Source organism: Protomyctophum bolini (genome assembly GCF_963924005.1).
Source record: "Protomyctophum bolini genome assembly, chromosome: 14".
NCBI classification, from domain to species: Eukaryota; Metazoa; Chordata; class Actinopteri; order Myctophiformes; family Myctophidae; genus Protomyctophum; species Protomyctophum bolini.
The window spans coordinates 28261424-28284812 of record NC_137875.1 but is presented as its reverse complement, the minus strand read 5'-3'; the positions used below and the strand labels follow the sequence as shown (position 1 = coordinate 28284812).

The window sequence follows — 23389 nt, the reverse complement described above, 5'->3', positions numbered from 1 at the left end:
AGCTCTCGACTTCTGTTAAACAAATACATCGATTTATTCCACTCTACCCTTGTGGGAATTAGGTATGTACATTCATTCATTTCCAAAAAAAAATGGAAAATGAAAAATGTTATTAATATGTGAAATGCGATTAAAATCTGTGTAAACGTATAATGTAAGTAAAGAAAAAAACCACACCATAGCTAGTAGCCCAAAAGTCTGCTTCAACAGCTCATTCAACAGCTGCTTAAACAGCTTGTTATTTGTTACACCCGGCTTTCTAGTGCAGGGCCACAGAGTACATGATAGATCCATTAAGACCTGAGGCCGATTCTATAAATGCCTTCTAAGTAGTTCTTTCAAGATTTTGAAACTTGTTTATGCTATTTTTGAATATCCAACACAAAGAAATCATCTAAAATGACAGATGCTTTCCTGATTATAACGGGTTAATTCCAGGGAAGACAATGACTTGTCTTTAATTGATATGACATATCATAATACACAGTGGATTTCTCAATCAGCTCCAACAAAGAATTACGTGAATAAACATGTGAAAAGGTTGGTGACGTGAGTTGAGGTGGGTTCTCTCTCTGCCATGCTGTTGCCATTTCCCCTTACTGCCTCAATGACTCTGTATTAGGTTTCTGCTTGTGTGCCTCCTAGCAACATCTCTGCAACACAGCCATGCTGCCTTCTGTTTGTCCTCCCCTTATTTCCCCTCTCTCTTTAACCCCATCCCATTCTCCTCTTCTGTTTCCCTTCTCCTGAACTGTTCCATTTCCCTCTACCTTTTAATTACCATCACCCAGCACAATGCTCCCATCACTTTCCTTGAACTCCTCCATATGCCTCCCTCCCTCCTTCACTCAGCCTTTCCTAACCGCTCATGCTCCTTGCATCTGTCTCAAACACCATGTATGATTAACAATGGCAAATTGAGTAACATAAAGCAGATTCACGACAGATTTAAGCATGAACATATGAAAGGTTGTGCTATCCAGTGAAATACTGGCACTGGAGATGCAGCTCATCAAAGCAGTACACTACACTGACTACAGATACAGTATCTTGGTAACACAACCTTGAGAATGTAATGCAATTGACTTTATAGAATGTTTTTTATCATCGTTTCCAGCACTACAGGCTCATGCGGGTGGTCTGGCATGTTTGGCCTACTGACTATGACTCATGGTATACTTGACAGTACTGCCGACCATTTTCCAAAGCATGATAGCATATTGTGGTTTGTTTGATTTTCGGGGAAGCCACTGTCTTCAGTTCATTTCGGTATGGAATGAAAAACTAAAGATGATCAAAAACAACTCCCTCCCTCCCTACAATAGCTACACCAAATATACTCCTATCCCACATTTAATACGCACCTACAGTAGCACACACCAAATACATAATTTAGCATACGGCAAATATAGACATGCCACAAAATAAACACAATTACTTAATACTTTGTATGCCTACAGTAAACGTCTTGTATGCTTTGCACTTGGCACATGATACACAGTAGCTGCAGTTTTACTCATAAACACATAGTGAAAGTATTCTTAGAGTAGTATAATGACAATAATCATTAATTTGTGAATAAAATAAGTTGCAAAACAAACTAAGTCTGAATACCAAGTAACTCGAACAGACAGATGGTGGAGATTGTCTATTCCATCTAACATCTACAGTACGTGCGTGCCGTCTTCCGGTTTGGCTACACAATTAGCCAAGATAATGACTACCGCTTTTCACTTCAAATGAAACGAGAGAGCCTCTGTCCTACAGAGTCATTCTCAGTGCTGTGTGGAACCTCAGGGAGACAATGTTTTACTATTTTTATTACAGCTGTCCACATGCCATCTCAATTCCCATCGCAATCACCGAAAACAGAGTTTCACAAATGGCGCATTGCCAGTATCTCAATGTTCTCTTTTAATAACGCAATGATGATAATGGACACTGCAGATTGGAAGCAGTGGAAGCAGTGGCATAATAACGCTCAAGTCCAGATGGGCCATGAGGTTATCCGTCATCGATCATTGTGGAAAAACGCAGGCCTTCTAAACCTCATTGATTGGATCAAAGCAGTAATAATGGCAGGAACTGTTTGATGAGTCTGCATGTTCAACCTTATAAAAGGTCATATGAGGTAAGGCTTTATAGCTGAGTGGGAGGGTGGAGTGAAAGGGTAGACAGCAGAAATGTCACAATTTTAAAGGTATGCGTGTCTGAATTTGAGTTATTCATTTTATATTCTTTTCAATTACTTTCAAGGTCATGTGTTGCGAGTTGTGGTTTCAAGTCAAATTCTTTTCTTTTTTTTTATATATTTTTTATCCCACGATTTTTGTAACCCATTTTTCACCCCCGTGTCAATCATCTAATGTGATCCTGGGCTCTACACACCCTCCACCAACCTGGGGAGAGTAACGGACTTAACTCATGCTTCCTTCATGCTTGAGTGTCCAAGTTGCTCCTTTACACCTGACAGGGGGGAGTTTCCCTGGTTGGACGTAGCGCGTGGAAGGAACACGTTATTCCAACCAGTTCCTTTCCCCTCCATCAGGCGCCCCGGCTGGCCAGGGGGAGGCAGTTTAGAGACCAGGATTACTGCATGTTTTTGTGAGGGTACCTACCCTAGGGGACACGGGGAGAACATGCAAAATCCACACAGAAAGGCCCCTTCGCCAACCCCGCCTTCGGGTATGGGCACTGATGACGCGGAGGAGGAAACACGCCGCCAGCACCCACAGCGCCCCGAGCGGGAATCGAACCCAGGACCTTCTAGCTGTTAGGCGACAGCACTACCAACTGTGCCACCGTGCCCCCTTCAAGTCAAATTCTTAGGCCAGACATTACATTTGTTGCTAAATTACTGTAACCTTTCCACATTATGATTGTAGACCGGACAGGCAGGCTACATTAAAAGATGTAGCAGCACTGCAGGAAACATGAACAAATATATGCATATGATGATGGATGTGTCTCCATACAGTCAGTCAACTATTTGCGTCATCAAGGAACATAGACTTGTCTGCTGAGCCGACTCGGCACCAATATGCCCACAGAAGGAGCCTACATAACAACACATGCATATTTACCTCTATGGCACTTCACTACACGCCACACCCCCAATCTTTCTATAATTGCACCACGTCTCTGTCTGTCTGTACGTGTGTTTGGCTGTAATGCATGCACTCGATAACCGTTCCCCCCACTGGCTTCAAATTCGGGCACACACTCTGTGTGTGCCCGACACCGGGCACACACAGAGAGTGCAGTGCCCGGTGTCGAGTCGGTCGGACCCACGGTTGTCCAGAATAGCCACAAAAGGCCTCTGCCCGGGCTCTTTTAGGCCCCTGCCCATGGTCCATATATGGAGCTGGCCTGTTCTGACATCACAGCACTCCATATTTGGGCATGCCTGACAAGAACTCCATAAGCTGGCCTGTTCTGACATCACAACACTCCATATTTGGGCATACCTGACACAGAACTCCATATATAGGAATAACGGGACACAGAGAGACATACAGAAATCTCCATAGATGGGCATAAAAGGGACATAGACAGATGGGTGGAACGGGTAGTCTGCATTTCTGGTTGTCCAGAACCAGCACAAAAGCCTCATTTGACAAAGAACTCCATACTGTATATGGGCATAAAAAGGGACACATACATAATAATGCATGCGAGAGTTTACCTTTGCAGGTGAGGGGTCTTCAGGTATTGTTGCTCAGGTGTCTACTCTTGGCTCCCTTACCCCATACTGAGCTCCACCCTCTCTGAAATCGCAGCCAATAGGGACGCAGGGGTGAAGTACGGATGGGAAGGGACCAGAGGAAAACCCTGTAGACAGGAAGACAGACCAGGCGTTAGCGGTTTTACTGGACATAAAGTGTAAACAACACTCACTATACACAGTAAAATCCCATAGTGTATTTAACTCCAGAGAGAGTGTACAAATGTCCCATTTGGTTCCAATCTTTGGAAATACCTTAAGAAAAGTTTCAACACAGCCATCTTTTCAGAGTATATTGTGCTTCAGTATGTTGACAAGCTTCATGGAGATGCTAATTTTCCTTTCCAGCTGAATTTGGCACCTGCCCACAGAGCCAAAACTACTAGTAACTGGTGTACTGACCATGGTATTACTGTGCTTAACTGAACAGCCAACTGGCCTGACCTGAACCCCACAGACAATCTAGGTTGTATTGTCAAGAGGAAGGTGTGAGACATGAGACTCAACAATACAAATGCATATACGGCTGTTAACAAAGTAAACCTGGGCTTCCATAACACCTCAACAGTCAACAGTGAGAAAGGCTGATCACCTCCATGCCAAGCCACACGATGAAATTATTTGTTCAAAAGTACCTAAGTTCAAAAATACCTGCAGCTGCAGTATTGACTGCATACATTTCTCGTTAAAAAAAACATTTTTTTAGTGATCTCGTAAAATATTTTTGAATTATATTAGGGGGGGAAATTAACTTTTACACAATATTTTAATTCATTGAGATGGAGCTGTATACTGTACAGTACACCAACTAAAGAAAGCGACAGAGAGAAAGAGAAAGCAAGAGGGGAGAAAATACGATTGGGAATTAAAGATTAAGCAAAAGAACAATGTGAGAATGAGTAACAGAGAGAGAGAGAACGAGAGTGTGTGTGTGTGTGTGTGTGTGTGTGTGTGTGTGTGTGCGTGCGTGTGTGCGCGCATGCATGCGTGTGTGTGTGTGTGTGTGTGTGTGTGTGTGTGTGTGTGTGTGTGTGCGTGCATGCGTGTGTGTGATGCAACTTTGAAATACTTAAAACGAACTTCCTTTTTATTGAACTCTTTGCGGGAAGTCATTGTTTCAGTTACTGGGCCATGCAAACCAAAGCCTGTTGCAACAGCTGTACACATACGACACAAAGAAAAAAGTGAAACCTATCTACTGTTAAAACTGTATATATTATGTGTAGTACACTCATTGTTTTACCTTAAAAGATAGGGGACCAGGGTAAGTGATATGTTTGGGTTAAAAAAAAAGTTTGTTAAAATGTTAGATCACTATATTCTGTCATCACTTAAAATTCCATTTGTTTAACCAGTGTCCTGAGATTCCTGACTGTGTCTCTATGCTGATTAGATAAAATTGGTATCCAGACCTGAAAATGCATTTTCAGTTTAATTAAAATCTGGAGGGAGAGATGGAGACTCCTGTTACTGAACAAACACTCTATAACAATGAGTACTATCACAATAGAGCTTTTTAACACCTATTTTAACCAAAGAAAATCACTTTACCTACTTTTAATTAAGATTCTTGCTCAGAGACTTACAGCCTTTCCATAAATTTGCAGATGGCCAGCCCAAGAATTTCAGTTTTCCAAATAATATTTTTACCTTACTTCTTTATTTTGTATATCTTGAATCTCATCTGAATCTCTACTCATCATATCAGTCACAGTGTGTTCCACGGCAACATTATCTTATATACACTCCATCCTAGGCTACAGAGGGAAGGTTTCCCTCCTCCATAATCCAAATTAATAATAAAACTTAAAACTAAATTAAATTAATTGGGGGATGGGATATTTACAGTTCTCTCCAGCTTAAGGCCTCGACAGAGTCCATTTTGACTTGCGTTGGGGGAAGAGACAAGACACACAATGCATGCAAGGTTATTAGTGTCTATACCCAGGGCTGCACACAACTCTTTTGGTCTAGTACTCAGAGGAGCACCTGGAGGAGTCACTTGGTGATCCTAAAATGCGGCGACCCGTCTCGCCGGATGGATAAAAGAGGGATGCATGAATAACTTATAGCAAAACAATATTTATTGGATAAGTGGGAACTGGGGAGTCAATGGAGAGTATTGCAACTCTAGATTCATCCCATTATAAAAAAAATCTAGAGTTGCAAATTACAGCTATAGGTCCATGTGTATTCCAGCCCTATATGCATATTCTAATACAAACTTCTTAATACTTCCTAAGGATAATATGAGCATCAAAGCAATATTTAGATATTTTTTTATTTAAATAGCCGATCTACTAGCTCACAATGTGTTGCGGAGGCGACACGTTGTGAGCTTGCAGATCAGCTATTAATTAACATACGACACGTCGTACGGCGAAGCATAAGTCAGGCTTCCCTTTTGTTTTTAGCCGAGGCGATGTACACACAGACACATGGCTCCTCGGTGCAAAATAAATAATGTACACTACCCGACTTTACGATAAAAGCTGGGTGACTGAAATTCTTTGTCCCTGTATAAAATGTGCAGTTTTTATCGGCCAGATTGGGATGCTCCCGACATATTTTGCACCACATCTCGGATGATCTCGCTGCGCTCAGCATTAGTTTGGAGCCAGCCGACATCATCCAACCACTTTTCTGCAAACACACATTTTCTGTGCGATTCAGGTGGTGGTTCCGTTTGGCGTCTCTTTGGAGGCGATGGTGCTGGAACACCAAAATAGTTACTTAATGGTGCTTGCTTCTTGGACATTTTGACGAGAGTTTGGCTGTAATACTGTAAGAATAATGTGTCGGGTAACTTTTTCTCCGAGTCCGTAGTAAACTCCTGTCCTCCTCCCAGTAGCAAGCGCAGCATGCATGGATTTGGAACCCTCCCTCGTTTGAGTAAGGACGCGCTGTGATTGGCCACAATGGCCAGTGCACTCTCGCAAGACGTGCTGCGATTGGCCAGTAGCCACTTTGAGTGGCAGTCGGTGGGAAATGCTCTCGCCACAGAATTTACTAGTGGGTATTCTGGCCATAATTATCATTCTGGGCGGCCCCAGCTGTTGGTACGCAGAAGCGCTTCCCGGCGCTTGATTGACAGCGCATTTTGAATTTTGACGACCCATGCGCACTGCTTATGTGCAGCCCTGTCTATACCCGAGTATGCCTGCGTTGCTTATGTACATTCATTGGGCGGCCCACTGGACATTTAGTCAAGTGGCCAGTCTAGGCCCGACAATCACAGACGAGTTTGCAAAGCTGTGCTTCTACGCGAGAATTTTCTCTGCCCCTCCATTGCTTGGCGGAGTTGGCGCTTGCTGCGTCGATTACCTTCAACTCTGTAAAGCACTTTACCTGGGGATTCCAATCTGTAGCCCTCTGGTCAATAGTCAGTTTCTCACACATTAACCAACCTTCACACAACCTCTAGCCCACAACATGGCTTGGAGTGCGTGTGTGCGTGTGTGTGTGTGTGTGTGTGTGTGTGTGTGTTTGTGTGTGTGTGTGTGTGGGGGGGGGGGGGGGGTAGAAAGTAGGAACCTCTAAGCTGAGGCTCCATATTGGACAGAGTTTTCCTTTTAGCACATTTGCTACTTAATCATTAAGCCAGTGTTTTGGTCACAGCAAACACAGGGGCTCAACAAACTGAGTAGACATGATCTCACTGTGAGTGGGTCAATGTACAAACAGTGTGGAATGATTAACTAAATACACACATACACCATGCTGTCTGTCACTCTCTCTCTCGCTCTCTCTCACACTTATTGGACTTATTGTCCTTTTTGTTGCTATGTTTTTTTTTCACTGTTGACCCTGTGAAAATGGCTGCCTGCTGTTTTTATAGTTTTAATTTTGTACTATTGTAAAGCACCCTGTGCACTCGTGCTGAGAAGGGTGCTATAGAAATAAAGGTCATTCATTCAATCATTCACACTCACACAATCTCCTATACCCGTCTAGTAGGGGTGTAACGATCCATTTTAACAGCGATACGATACATGGTTAACGACACGATACATGGACAGTTTTGGTTCATTATGGCGATACGATACAATGATTTGAAATTGATATAGTAACTATTTAAAATACATTGACATTATTTTAAACTAATGTCTTAAATACCACACACAAAAATGTTGCATTGGAAAACGATACGATTTTTCGATGCAGTTACTATATCGTTACACCTCTACTGTCTAGGTAACCCTTGTTTGAACTTCAGACCTCTATGTTTGCACTTTCCCATTTCAAACAGAAATCAGTTTTCTTCACATGCCAACAATTTTTCACAGCTTACTTATACTTCGCCACTACACCATAAAGGGTCTCATTCATGGGAAAATGGGAATTATCTATACATTGATTATCAATGCTTTGTGATTCTGATCTTGCATTCCTTAGCAACTGTCTGTAACATCACTTGAACTCTTTAACCCTAGAACACTAAACGTAACTTTTAGAACACTAAACTTAACTTTTGTCAAAACATCAATAAACCCGGATATATTTTACCCAATGTAAAATAGTTAATAAAACATATTTCTCATCAAAATATATCTAAGTACAGCAATACATGGCAACTTGACTTACTCTTCTTTAATATTCCAACATGACTTTTCACAAAAAAAGGAAAAATAATAGATGGGCAAAACTTATTATAGGTATTATTTTAAAAATAAAAATGAAAAATGGAGCTAGGAACAAGTGGGACATGTGAGCATGATACAGTCACAGTGAAAGAAAAGGGGGGAAAAGCCCATTGTGGGTGTATGGGAGTTTTCCTCCATCACTAAACACGGGTGAAATTCACCCGAACACCTGGCACTGTAAACAGGAATGTAGGGAAACAAACTTACCTTCCATGATGTCACTGAGCATCATGAAGGTACTGAAAGACCCACCCACCTCAGACATCTGCAACATCATGACCGGGTGAAAATCACCAAGGTTTTAGTCTTATAGGGTTACAAATATGACTAGGCTCTACTTTTGCTAAACCCATAAAATGAAAATGCATTACAGTAATGTATCTAGTCAAGTTCAGCTATAGCCTGTAATCGGTCCTTTATTCAAGCGGATACTTAATAGGCCCCTTTTGGATTGTTTTAATTTCATCTGCACCCATTAGAAGAAATATGGTTCTCTCTGTACAATCAGCATTTGTCACCTCGGCCTCCATGTTTTATTATTTTAGAATGTGTGCAAATTGTGCGACAGAAAAATGCTAATTGGTGCACACCTCATTCGTTTTTATCTGTGTCAGAATATGTAGCTTCGCGAATGAAGATCTAGGGAGGCGGATGTGCACCTCATCGGTGCCAAGACCATCAGCTGGCAGAGTCAGACTCTCATTGGTCAACAGAGACCGTCAGCTGGCCCAGTCAGACTCTCATTGGTCAACAGAGACCGTCAGCTGGCAGAGTCAGACTCTCATTGGTCAACAGAGACCGTCAGCTGGCCCAGTCAGACTCTCATTGGTCAACAGAGACCGTCAGCTGGCCCAGTCAGACTCATTGGTCCAAACAGAGATTTACATGATACGCAAGTCACTGTCGGAGAGCGTGGGAAACTAACACATGCATACACTGCAAATGTGTGTGTACACAGACACATAATGTATTGTACACACAAACAACTCAGCTACAGTATGTGTGCGTCTTTTTTGTTACTAGTATAAACTGATGTGTGTGCAATGCATCCTAAGCATATGCCGTGTGTGTTCTAAAATTGCTGTGTGGGTGTGTGTTCTATAATTGCTGTGGGTGTGTTCTATAATTGCTGTGTGTGCACGCACGTTTACACTACATGTCTGTCAGTCTAAATATAAATGTCAGAGAGTGCTGCAGTGCATATGTTTCAGTCAGTGTAATCTATATATACTGTCTGTGCGCACGCACGCACACACACACACACACACACACACACACACACACACACACACACACACACACACACACACACACACACACACACACACACACACACACACACACACACACACACACACACACACACACACACACACACACACACACACACACACACACACACACACACACACACACACAGTGTCTAGGTGTCTCTGAATGTCTGTCAAAATGTGTGGCGGCAACAGCAGATAGGGAGACAAACAGGAGGAATACCATGCATGGTCTGAGTCCTCCACACAGGTTCAACAAACAGGCAAGAGGAGAGACATCAGTTTACAGACAGACATGACTCAGACCAACCGATCACTAAAGTGAACCCTGGTGTGTCAAAATATTGCAGTCATCCGATCCAGCGGCAATATTATTTAATATTTACCTTCAATTTCAACACATTAATGGGGGACGGGTACCTGTACAATATCCACACTGGGTGTAATGATATTTACCAATAATAGGCCTAACTATTTGTTTGTTTGATGTTTGACTACACTGTATACATGGGTGGGGTTTACCGTGTGGTGGGAAATCTTGATTGTGCCAGAAAAACTCTACATCAACAACTGTATTTCAAGCAGTGCAATGAACTCAGAAGAATATACTGTAACTGACAACTTATATAAAATAAATTGTATGTTTATATATATATATATATATATATACACAATACACACATACATACATACATACATACAAACAATACACACACACACACACACACACACACATACTGGCTATATACTGTACATCATGCTATTTAACTTAGGTCTGGCAAGAAATAAGGCTCTGTAAACAGTGGGAAAGCCGTGTGGGAGTAATAGACACATGATGTGAAGAGAGAGCCATTGCCACAAATAACCCATGGCGTGAGAGGAGGGGAGGCACGGTCCAAGTTGTTGTCTGCACTCCAAATATCTAAAGTGGGCAGGGCACCAGTATTGACATGGGCTAGGGGAGGGCTGCTATCACACACTCTTGGTCTTCTCACAGAAACCTCATATCATCACAGTTATCATAGTTGTAGAGAGAGTATGTTTTGCACTCCGTCCGTCCGTACGGTCCGTGTGTCTGTGTACAGCTAATCTCTGGTACCATTAGGCCCATTGGCCAAACAACGGCCTGTTATAGCGCCACCATGAGGCCGATTTTCGCGAAACAAAATTTAATTACGTTACTTGTACACATTTTATCCATAGATCATGCAAATCGGTATACACTATCTCTATAGTCATGTGATGAACATGGATCCGTCTCATTTCATTTCCCATATTCCATCCCGATTGGCTAAGATTGCCTTCCAAGGCTTGCAGGATTGGTCCGTTTCGAACAAAATGCCACAAATCATGAAAACAACTTTACAATCACTATAATCTATATAGTAAGGCATGCAGGCATCCTAGTGTCAATAAACATTCCGCAACGATGCCTCCTCATGTTTGTTGTGAGCACTTCAATGTCATGACCACCAAAAAGAAAGCAACCCAGAAACGCTCCACAACATAGCCCTCAATCACGGAGAAAACCTACAGGGATGCCCCCTTAGGCTTCACTCAGATGTGCACAACAGATTGTTGTATAGCTGATGCATGAGACTTGTTTACTGATGCAAGCTCGAAATTAATTTCCAATGGGAGTCACATGGTTTGAGGGGTCAGTCAAAACACAGCCAAAAGCCGTAAAAACAAAAATTTTGTGTCAAACCATGTGACTTCCATTGGAAATGCATTGGGGCGGCCATGACACTTACCCTTTGTTGACATCTAGCATCCAACAATGTTGTATGCTAGATGCGAAGGTGTGAGTGAGGCCTTAGTCAGCTGGTCCAGGGACTATATACACAAACGCAAGCACAACCACCAGACTGAAAACCCATTGGACACAACCAGATTATAAGAAAACAAAAAGAAAGCTACCTGTCATAATGGAAAGAGACTACCCAAAACCAAATGGAATGTTATCTATCACTAAAAAGAGAATATACATTGGCTCAGACAGACAGACCCCGCTCCCAAGGGAAAACAGACTATGTACCCACTGCTCAAAAAAAATTGTCAGTGATGTTACCCATGTTTTAAATGGCGAGTTTGTACTTCTGCCCTCTGGGAGAAGATACAAAGAACCAAAGTGGAAGTACATCAGATTTAAAAAATCATTTGTATCAGCATCAACTAAGATGCTGAACGAGGCTCTGAAAAAGCGGTAACTGCGTGAGGCTAGATTATTCACATAATGTGTGCAATTGTGTAATGTTGTGTCTTCCTCTGTAATGTATTTTTATTGTCTTTGATGTTTTATGTGTGGCTGTATCTGGGGTGAAAGCCCAAGACAAATTTCCCTTGTGGACAATAAAGTTTACCTTGACCTTGACTGCACACAAAATGTGTGGAAACAGAGCTACACTTTCTAACCACCTGCCCACTATAGCAAGACATCAGAGACACATACTTCCCACAGATTACACACACACACACACACACACACACACACAACGTGATTTCGAAACTATGACCAATGACAAAAAACTCCCTTACCTATTGGGAGAAATACAACAATGTGCAAACACAGCAGCAAGATTTGTGAACTGTTGTGACAAAAGAAGGATAGCCAATGGAATACAACCACCCTAAGGACTACTATCTGTACCAAGTAGACCGCTGGACCTTGCACATGTAAACAGAGCTGCTACCTTTAAACAGATCTTAAATCTAAGTTTTTCCTGTATACTATTTAAAGTCCTGAGAAAACAATGCTGCCATTTGTCTGCAAGGAATTGCTGCCATTTGTTTTAAACACATAACATGAATATATAACGATGCAATGTGACATAGCTCCGTTTACAAAATACGGTACCCCCTCCTCCAACTGTTATTTTCAACTGTTTTTGTTGCATTGTATTTGTGACACTTGCTTTGGCAATGTAAACGTTTGTTTTCTCATGCCAATAAAAAAAATAGATAAAGAACATAGAACATATATGCACGCTTAACGGGTAAGACTATTATTACCGTTGGTTGGTTGTAATGATAGGAAGTGAAGTGTCTCCTATGATTCATTGCACTCATAGGTCTGATATAATATGGATAATAGGGTGAGCTGAATGTTAATGACAAACGGCTGGCTGGCTGGGCAAGTAAATAGCCGATATCACTGTACAAGACACTGTGACAAACACCCCTGCACGTAGACAAGATTGATGTTCTGGAATGGAATTATTAATTATCGAAGACCTCTGGTAACTTAATATGTAGCTAATGTCAGCTCTAGCCAAAGGGACATATTGTACTAACTTAAGATCTGTCATCAGCCTTCTGTGCATGTGAGAGAGTGAGGTAAAGACAGAGAGGATATTGGAGGGACAGATAGTGAGAGATATACTGTAGGCAGCTTGTTATCGTAGAAGACAGTAGATAGCCAGTGATATTTATTTCACCACTCATTAGGTGATGCTGGGCGTGTTCCCAGTAACACAAACAAGTCTAAATCTGGTAAATGACTCATGATAAACGTGTCATGTCAAAATCTGTCAGTCAGGTGTCATTCTAAATGAATAATGCTTGGCTTGTGTACCTAACATACAGTCAGAATTATTCCCCATTTGAGCACATACAGTAGTACCGCATCATACTGGAGGAGAGAACATTGATATCAGAGGATAGTGTGTGTGTGTTTAGCTTAAGCAATGAATGGATTTGTGTTTTCGAGTTGTCAACATCAACACCTCACTCAACAACACACCTTAGCCTTCCCGCCTTGCAGGCTAATCATTTAGTGTTGCTGCGGTTCAGTGTTAGTGGGAGGATGATGTCTGTCACTCTGTCTTACCCTGAGGGTCTGTAATATATTCAATTAGAACCCACTTGCATCCTTGCAGTAGCTGCAACTGGTCAGACTTCATGTACACAACATTTTGTACCATAAAGGCTGCAACACTGGCACCATGTTTTTAAGCTAAGCTCCATTATTACTACCACAATTATTACTAGTTACTTTGTAGATTTTAATGATTATTACAAAATCTACATTAAACAATTCAACGCTATATATACTTTGGCCATTTGAAAATTAGCCGATCTACAAGCTCACAATGCATCCAATCAAGTTCTAACCCGAACACAGACCTATGGAAAATGAGGACCAGTGAGGTCCTACATTTCCAGGATTTTACCCCTCTTCTCCTTGTGAGGACATCTGGTACACAGTACACACACAGAAAGTACCACGTAACACACGTTACGGACACAATGATGATGAATGGCTACGATGATGAATTTCTGCAAATAACCACCAATATTAAATAAATAGGAGTTCTGTGGCTTTGATGGTGTAGGGATCAAGATGCTGAACAAAGTGTCGCCTCTCTCCTGCTCTGACCCTTCTTACTCTCTCAATAATTAAAGGAATATTCTTAATTCCTCATCTTCGTTTTACAATAATAAATAAAAATGAATGTAATTCCATGAAAAAAAACTCAAAGAAAATAAGAAATAGTGCCAAATTGGTTCTGGTATATAAACACACAGTAGGCCTACGTAGGTTATGTCTATGTTATAAATTGTAAAGAGACAAACAACTCCCTTGGTAGAAGGCAGGAAGAAACAGTGAGATGAGAGGAAGAGTAGTGACTTCTGAGCAGCTAACTCTTTAACTATTTACTGTCACTACACAACCACCAAGTGTTGAAAGAAGGTATATCTAGCAAAATAAAGGATGAAATGCAAGTAGTTGTTTATTCCTTCATCTATATGGACATTTGCACCATCTTTGTATACATTTTCTAAATTAAACACTTGCTTTTTACTTTTTAGTGTAAACTAATGTGGGGTCAAGCCGAAAGGGGCGAAGTCCCCTTAAGGTGTGTTGTTCAGACTTGGATGGTTAGAGCGGTGCGATTACATGCAAAGTCAATGCAAAGACGAGAAGTTACGCGAGCGCTGTGAACGGGCACGACGCGGCCTGGCGCAGCACAAACGAATATTCAAATTCAAGTCTGACCGCCATTTTTTGGCAGTTCGGTGCTGTTGTTTTCCACAAAATTCGGCAATATGGCAGAGGTGCTGTGAGAATCGGTCATGAACTGAAGCTCACAGTCATTCGTCAAAAGACCTCTGACCTTTAGATTTCCCAATTAATTAATTATATGATCTGCTCTATCTTATGTCTCTCTTACTGTCAAAAAAGCGACGTCAAAGATTTCCGTAGCCTGGTTAACCACTCCCCCTTGAAATCGCATTTCCATTAATTTGTGTGGAGTCTGGACCCAGCTAATGTATGGTTGGCTGCAGGAGTACAGCGTTGACAGACAAACACTTCAGCCAAGTAGCGCAACAAAAACCTGACTAATGACAGCTCATGAAATGTAAGCGACCTAGTCATCAATGGAGCGACCTAGTCATCAATGGGAGTCCCACCCCATGCCACCTAAGCCAATGGGAGTCTGACCCCATACTATGAAACCCCCGCCTAAGCCAATGGGAGTCTGACCCATACTCTGAAACCCAGCCGGAAATGCTGCCAGCCAATCCCGCAGTAACAACCTAGTCATGATTGCCTTTGACAACAGGTCACAGTTAACTATAAAATTGTGCATTTCCCATCAGTCAGTTGGTCACGCCCCATATATGATCATGCCTCGTGCCATCACATGATGTCATCAATATTAAGCCCATATATGGAGATCCCTGGTGTTATCAATATTGGCCAGCATCTCTACATCTCACCTCAAACCCTTAGATCTCCATATATGGAGCCGACCTGTTCTGACATTCCATTATGTTGATCCTTCCCCATGCATTATACCTGTCCATTTAAACTCTAGACCGGCCTGCCCCAAAGTTATTAGTGCAGCCGCTCCCGGCCTGTTGAGAGTTCTCAACAGGCCCGAAAATTAAGGCCTGGCCCTACCTGGGCCATCATCAAACCCTGTACACTCAAGACACTGCCCCTGCTGCCACCCTTATATCTCCATATATGGAGCTGACCTGTTCTGACACTCCATGCTGATCTTACCTCAGTACACTCAAGATGTTGATCTGACCCCCCACCCCATGCCAAAGCGCCAGCCCAGCAGTCTGCGGTCACCCAGGCTGATATGTTGATCTGACCCCCCATTCCAAAGCACCAGCGCTCGCCCAGCAGTCTGCTGTCACCCATGCGGATGCATGCACACCTGGGTACACGCCTGGGGCGATTTAAGTAAATAGCGAAATGAATATCATGCATACCAAGAAATGTTTCTTTACGATACATGCCAATACTTTAAAAAATGTGTTAGTCACACAGCGGCGTATCTACAAGCTAGCGTAACATTACTCCAAGTAAGTCACTTTTACTACAAGGTCTATTCTTGCAACTAAGCCTAAGGATCAATGTCAGGGTTTATAGCTTAATAACAACCAGAGACTAACCACAATACATTTTACAGTCATACTGTTCCTGTCATGTTGCATTGTTTGTGTTGATTTATTTTTGGCATGCCACTGGAAACATGCGACACCTTTATGCGTTTCCGGTTCAAATCTGCTGCCAAGCCATTAAAAAAAACCTTTGAGCCAATATCTCTTCCTCATTATTCATGCTCGGGGGCTCTGAACAATAAACTACAAATCTTTTTTCTGAAAGTAATATCTTATAATTAAATATTAATCCCAAAGAAAACTCTGGACTGATGCAGTATTCTTCAACACATGATTCTAAACTACGTCCGTCTCTAGACAGAGACCCGCCCTTGGTAACGCCCCGCCTGCATCTGATCTTCATCGGCTCTCAGAGACTTGATACATTTAGCAAAGTTCTTAATTTTGATCTGCAGCACTAATTCATGTAATTTATTTGTATGTGTAAACTGAAACATTGTACTGTCAAAAGGTCTCTTTTCCCTTCATCTTTATCCTTTTTAGTATAATAGTATTTGTTTACTATTCTATAATTGCATTATTACACGATAATCAAAAACACTTTATTTAGAACACAACCAAATCAAATCATATTATGGCGTATGCGTACAATCAATTATTCAAGCAAAGCAAACAGAATAAACAATATTAGTTTGCCTCTTCTACAAAAATAAAAGTTACAAGGCTACATTCTGGAGCGTCATCTGTCGCGCGTGTCAAGCTGTCATTCTCTGTCCCTTGTATTATTATTTATTATACGGTACTTGTAATGTATTATTTCCCACCATGGAGTAACCTCGCGTCAGTGTCACCGTCACCAGACTATCCACCATAGCTATCCACCTCAGAGGAAAGTCTGGTGAAGACCGGCAGTGTCGGTAGGCTAATCAGAGGCAGGAGCCAGGCAGGGCGTTACCATGTCTGAGACGGACGTAGTTTATAATCATGCTTCTTAACTGTGCTAGACAGAGTAAGTAATTAATTCACCTGATTATTTCCCTGGCATGGAAAAACACATACAGGATAGGTATAGTAATTGAAATGATCAATAGATTGCCATAATTAGAAGATACTTTTTGGGGTTGAAAAGGACGACGGTCACAAATTAGGTAAAGGTAAAAGCATCCTAATCAGTCATAACTCAGGACGGGTGAGACATTGTAGAAAATATTGGGGGTTGGTGGGTTTAACTTATTTGGACAGAAATGTATAATGTTACATTTGATGCATGATGTGATGAACCCTAGCGTCCCTATTCCGGTGCGAACATTCTGCGAAGGCGGAACAGAACAGAGGCCAGGTATTACAGCAGGCCAAAGAGAGGAAATGACCGCTCCCCCCTTACACAAGTGACCACTCCCCACCTCTTCATAACCCCCTACGTCTTCATAACCCCCTACCTTTTTCCCCAACCTGCACATGATGATTAGACAATCAACATTGTAAAATACTTACTACAAAATGCAGTGTAGACGACATGTCATGAAGGCAGAGCTTACTTTTGGGCCACAGAATAGAATGGTTAGTCTTAATTTTTTTAATAGGCATGTGGTCAATAATCTGAATGCATAGAACACATGACTACACCATGATGAATAGCAAGCAAGGGTGGGAGAAGGGGGTGTATATTATCAGAGGCCATATTACAATAATGCAAATAGCCTGCATCCTTAAGACTCACTGAATAGAGCGCCGGAGTCCTGGCGTCACTCGCTCATCACCTGGTCCTGCCTGGTTCACGGAAGTAATTTCTCTATGGAGAATAACATGGGGGTCATCTTAAAATCGTTTCATATAAGCATTGTGGTTCGAAAATAAACAAGCCGTCTCTGCATTGTCAGGGAGGTGACAGTCAGTCACTCATAATATGAGTGACTGACTGTCTCAGTACTGTATCATATATTATATGATACAGTACTGAACTAATTCAGTAGCAGTAACAATAGCGTTTTCTCTCGGTCAGTTGATTCTTCATATCCATATGAGTGTAACGGCCGGGATGACATGTTTATTTGATGACAGTTCTTATATGAGGCGATCTAAAATCCCCCTATGGAGATTACAATGCAAATAAAAAGTCCATGAACCCGTGGATTTGCGCCCTCTACCTATATTGACATCAGACTTCGGTGCTCTATTGAGAAAGGACACAAACAATCATGTACTGTGCTCAGTACTGTACTCTAACGTTGTTGAAGTAAGACTCATACAATGTCCCTGGGACCCATCTAAAAGACCACCCTGGGTCCCGTGACCCATTACATTGAAAACCTATTTACATCACTGCCATATAATCTTTTGGATATATATATATTCACAATACATACCGATCAAATCATTCCCTTCTTTTGTCGCTTATGACACTTTCATTAGATATCTACAGTCAAGGAAGGCAACAGGATACCACAGATAAATTCTAAAAGCACCGCGCGCACGCCCCACACACACACACACTTTATCTGACGCAATCAGTCATGAGACATTGTTCCTTATAGGTCATCTGCCTTAGGTCATGACACCGGTCCACAGCAGTGTTAAAAACTCAGCATACAGAAGAGGCACATGATCTCATGAGTCATGACATATTGAGTCATTTGGTTATATTATGCCTAGACTTGACAAGGAGGTTATATAGATATTCATGTCCCTATTGTGAATGTTTGGTAAATTGAGCATATGTTGTCATGTAGGTTTAATTGTGCAGCAAATGTATTTAGGCTGTAAGGCTCACTGCCGCTCGCTCACATACTGCACTTCAATGAACTTAAAGTTGACCTTACCTACAGGATATACTTTTGCAGACTGAGAGCATCTATACGACAATTGGCCGTGTTTGGGGGAGGGAAATCTTTGTCACTGCATATACCCCTATGGTCTGAGGCAGCGCCTGCCAGCAGAGATTAGGATGGAGACACTACGTCCTGCCGTTGGGGACCCCTCACTGACAGGTGAGCCAGTAGAGTACAACAGCAGTGGCAGATGGCAATCAGTTAGTGGTTGGAACGAATTGGTATGGCAACTAAATTGGGAGACAAAAGGGATGAAGATAATTGGATTTGGCTAATGTATATAAAAATAAATAAACAACATACTTTGTTGCCTGGGGTCCCCCAGGGGTCTATACTTGCCCATCCATCCACCCAAAACACTTCGCCAGAAATAGCCAATCTACAAGCTCACAATATGTGTGGCAACTGTCACGTCGCTCTGGAAAACTTGGGAACTTGTAGATATTCTGTTTTCAGAATTTGGTGAATCTATTTTCACCAAATGTTAGCCTATTATGACATGCCCAAATTAGGGAAGATATGGTTTCATGATGTGGTTATGGGGTTAGGGGCGTTTGCCCAACACAAAGACTTCTGCTTTTCCTTTCAGCTGTTCCCTTCAGGTGTCGCTACAGCGAATCATCTGCCTCCATCTCACCCTATCACAATCTGCCTCCTCTTCTCTCACACAAACTAACTTCATGTCCTCTTTTACTACATCCATAAATCTTCTCTTTGGTCTTCCTCTAGGCCACCGATATACAATCCATCCTCTGGACATGTCCAAACCATCTCAGCCCCAACTGTATCAGGAGCCATTTGTTTAGAATTAGTCAATTTAAAAAATGACTGTATATGAGGCCAATATTTCATATTACATACAGCGCTGCTCTGCTCACACAGATTATTATTGAGGGGTGCTAGCCCCTCCTATATCCAGCTTTTGGGGTGGGATGTGTGCACAAACCTTGTCCTACACAAACATTAAATTCCCATTGACAATGGACAATTTTACATCATGGTCTGAGCAAATAGCGTCTAATTTACGCCATGATGATGTACGATGATAAGAGCGCCACTCAGTTCACACAGGTGTGATTATATTATCCAATATCCACTGCCGGTATTACCGTTGCTGGGGTAACATGGATTTGTGGCCACAATGGATTGAACACTACCGTAAATATACAAAATTGTCTTTGGAGAATTACAAGAATAAAAACATTGACGAAATTGGAATTATTTACTAATATAATTCAACAAAGTAAATTAAACAATTAACATCCAAATTCTCTCCTCTCCTATGTCTTTTCTCATATCTGCTCCAAGTGTTCTCCTCCATTCTCCCAGCCTCTCTCCATCTCTTCGATCTCTTCCTACATCTGTACATCATCCTTCTTTCCTCGTCTCCTCTTATCTCCTTTCCTCTCCCCTCATCTCCATTTGGCCCAAATCTCCACAGCAAACCAAAATGCCTGAAGAAGATGTTTTTTTGCGGCTTTCGCCTTTATTTTATATTTTTTATAGAGGAACAGACAGTAGGCTGACAGGAAATGGGGGAGAGAGATGGGGGAGTGACATGCAGTAAAGGCCGTCGGGATCGGGAGTCGAGCCCGCGGCACACTGCCAGACTCGGGCTACCGGCCAAGGTGCCTGGACCGCTGAGCCACGGCCCAGGCCCTCTAATGCTATCTTTGAAGTAACAAACTTCGTCTCAAGCAAACTTCATTAAAAGAAAATAGGCTCCCCTAGGGTAGATACCCTCACAAAAACATGCCGTAATCCTGGTCTCTAAAACTACCTCCCCCTGGCCAGCCGGGGCGCCTGATGGAGGGGAAAGGAACTGGTCGGAATAACGTGTCCCTTCCACGCGCTACGTCCGGCCGGGGAAATTCCCCTCTGTCAGGTGAAAAGAAGCAGCTTGGACTCCTCATGCATAGAAGGAGGCATGAGGTCAGTCCGCTGCCCCCCCAGGTTGGCAGAGGAAGTGTAGCGCCCAGGATTACATTAGATAATTGGCACTGGGTGATAAGAAAAACTGGGTTACAAAATCGTGGGATAAAAATTAAAAAAAAAAAAAAAAAAAAGAAAATAGGCTTTCTCCTGCATGGAGTTCATCGTATCTACCCCATATCTCAATCTAGAGAAGATACCGTAGATAAATATTTTACTGCAGTCAAATCAAGTGTATTCATTCCAACGATATGCAGTGCAGTACAAAACTTTCTTCCACAAGGCTCAGTGCAACAAATAAGACTTACTAGGATTTTAGTGCAAATAAATGTGACAGATGCAGCAGTGACACGGGATATTGTATTATAATATAATAAAATTGTTTATATATTTGTATAGTTAAAGCTCACAGTAACTACACAAAGCTACACATTATTACCACAATGTTGATAATTGATAATGAGTGACATTAGCTAGCATTTTGTAAGCATAAGCTCTTAATGAAACGTTATTTAAACAATCTCAGTGCATCAGAATTGAACGTCACATTCTCTACATCTCAATCTATAAATGCACCAAGTCTCTGTACGAGTGTACGTGTGTCGTGTGTGTGTACATACTGTACGTCTGTAATCCACGTAACTCAAGCCAATTGATCACACTTGATCACCCCTAGATCTCCATATATGGAGCTGGCCTGTTCTGACATCTGCATAGACTCCATATTTGGGCATGCCTGACAAATAACTCCATATATGGGCATATAAGGGGCACAGACATAATAACTGGGAGAGGCATGCATTTCAACTTGCATCGTTCCAAGTAAGCCATTGCCCAACGGTCACCGCTCTTGTTCTCTAGTATTACTGGGTCTAACATTTATTTTAAGATTAGTTCAAATGTACTACAAAAAAAACCCTAAATTAGATATATTTCCAATTCAATAACCACTAGGCAATCAGGGATCTGGCAGTGCCATGATGGCACCCCCATGACATGATCCACCTGGGACCACCCCACACGTCTATCCCTCCCATCCCAATGACACCCTGGCCAGACATCCCGTTCTATTTGATCTAATAATCAGCTAACACAGGACGCCTGTCACTACCTTTCCTAAGACACCCTGGCCATCGATCAAAGCATCCTAGATCTCAAGCTGTGGAATGAACTCACCCACGACCTCAGTCAGGACAGCAGACTCAGTCACTCCCCATTTTCCACCAGTTTGATAACTCACCTCTCATACTTTACTTTATCTCACTGATGAGATGAATGATGATACCTATCTCATCAATTAATTTAATTGTTTCATGTGGTCTATTTTGATCAATCCTAGACACGTCCAAAGGTAGACATGTCCAAATGTGGTTTAGCAATTGTATTTTGAAATGAACCCCTTCATTTTGAACTATAATGTTTTGATTTGTTTGCTGCTAACCAAGCTATAGAGTCATTGATGAGAAATGTTCAGGCTCACTCACTCATACACCTAAAATGTGTATGTGTTCAATGTAGCTTTGGGCATGAAAAGAAAATAATTATACAATAATAATAATACAAATCATTAGGTCTATATTTTGTACTAATACGTTGACCCTTCAGCCTTCATATTAGCCTACAGCTGATCAACTCTGTCTAAGTAGATAGACTCCACTCGAGGTTGTAAAGGGGACTGCCATAACTCTATAAGTCTATACAGTGTACAAACACTCATTTATTTTATACGTTTCTTGGTTACGGTACAGTTAAGATTCAATTTAAAGGCCATGATAGCTTTACGCACCTGCGCAATGACTTTATGGTTTTATTACGCAAATGAATTCCAATAAACTTATCTTGGGGTAGCCCATGACATCACCAAGTGAAAGGCAGAGACACAGGCGGGGGGACTGGGCACTGGGGTCAGGTTTGTTGCCCAAAATGGGTTAGAAAAAAATATATAAAAGACAAACAAAGCTACTATTCAGTGGTCCGTCACCGGTGCGTCAAATGCCAGGCTACTTTTATCAGATGGGATCAACAGCTGTTTGTTTCCGAGAAAAGTTTAGCCGATCTAATTAGCGCACCAAAGCATATTATTTCCCAGAGAAGACTGTCATTGTAGGCGATTAAGGGACACATAAATATACACACCGAGAACATACCTTGTAGTTTAAAATGGATTTCCCCCTAGCTCCCACGACACGACATGGATTGCACACTCAACAGTTTAAGAAACGTATTCCTTTTGGTCTCGATCAGTCCGTCTTGAGGAAAAGTCCAACCCCGACATCCACCGGCGTAGAAAAGAAAATATACTAGTTTTTCTTATTTTCACTTCAAACGCTCACGTCCAAACTTCGCTGGGGCTCCGCTCTCACTTTCGGAGCACGACTCCATAAATCCATAGGTCTCAGAGGATAAATATCGACTTTATGTTGAACTGACTGGAATGCTTGCTGCTCGCTCCTTACCTCATGGACTCGGCGGTTATGATTGAAGCAAAAGAGCAGAGCAGACTCCTCCTAAACGGTGACGCAGCTTTTGTTGTTCACAAGGAGGAGGAAAAAAACAGGGCGGGGCACTACCTTAAAATTACAGCCCGGCCTTCTTCTTTAAGTGTCTGTCTGTCTGTCTGTTTGTCACTAC

At 42.0% G+C, this 23389-nt stretch overlaps 1 protein-coding gene across 2 annotated transcripts in view; it reads right to left on the bottom strand.

Annotated features, from left to right (window-relative positions):
• Positions 1-23223, bottom strand: part of b3gnt2b (UDP-GlcNAc:betaGal beta-1,3-N-acetylglucosaminyltransferase 2b) — a 33533-nt gene extending 10310 nt beyond the window's left edge. The window contains exons 1-3 of one of the 2 annotated variants that reach the window (XM_080782512.1): positions 22906-23223; positions 17719-17790; positions 3686-3831 (exon numbers count right to left, since the gene is read on the bottom strand). The gene's annotated coding sequence lies outside the window, so the exon portion shown is untranslated. The remainder of the gene's footprint in view (positions 1-3685; positions 3832-17718; positions 17791-22905) is intronic. The other variant, XM_080782513.1, reaches the window with a different exon arrangement.
• Between the last annotated feature and the right edge of the window lie 166 nt (positions 23224-23389).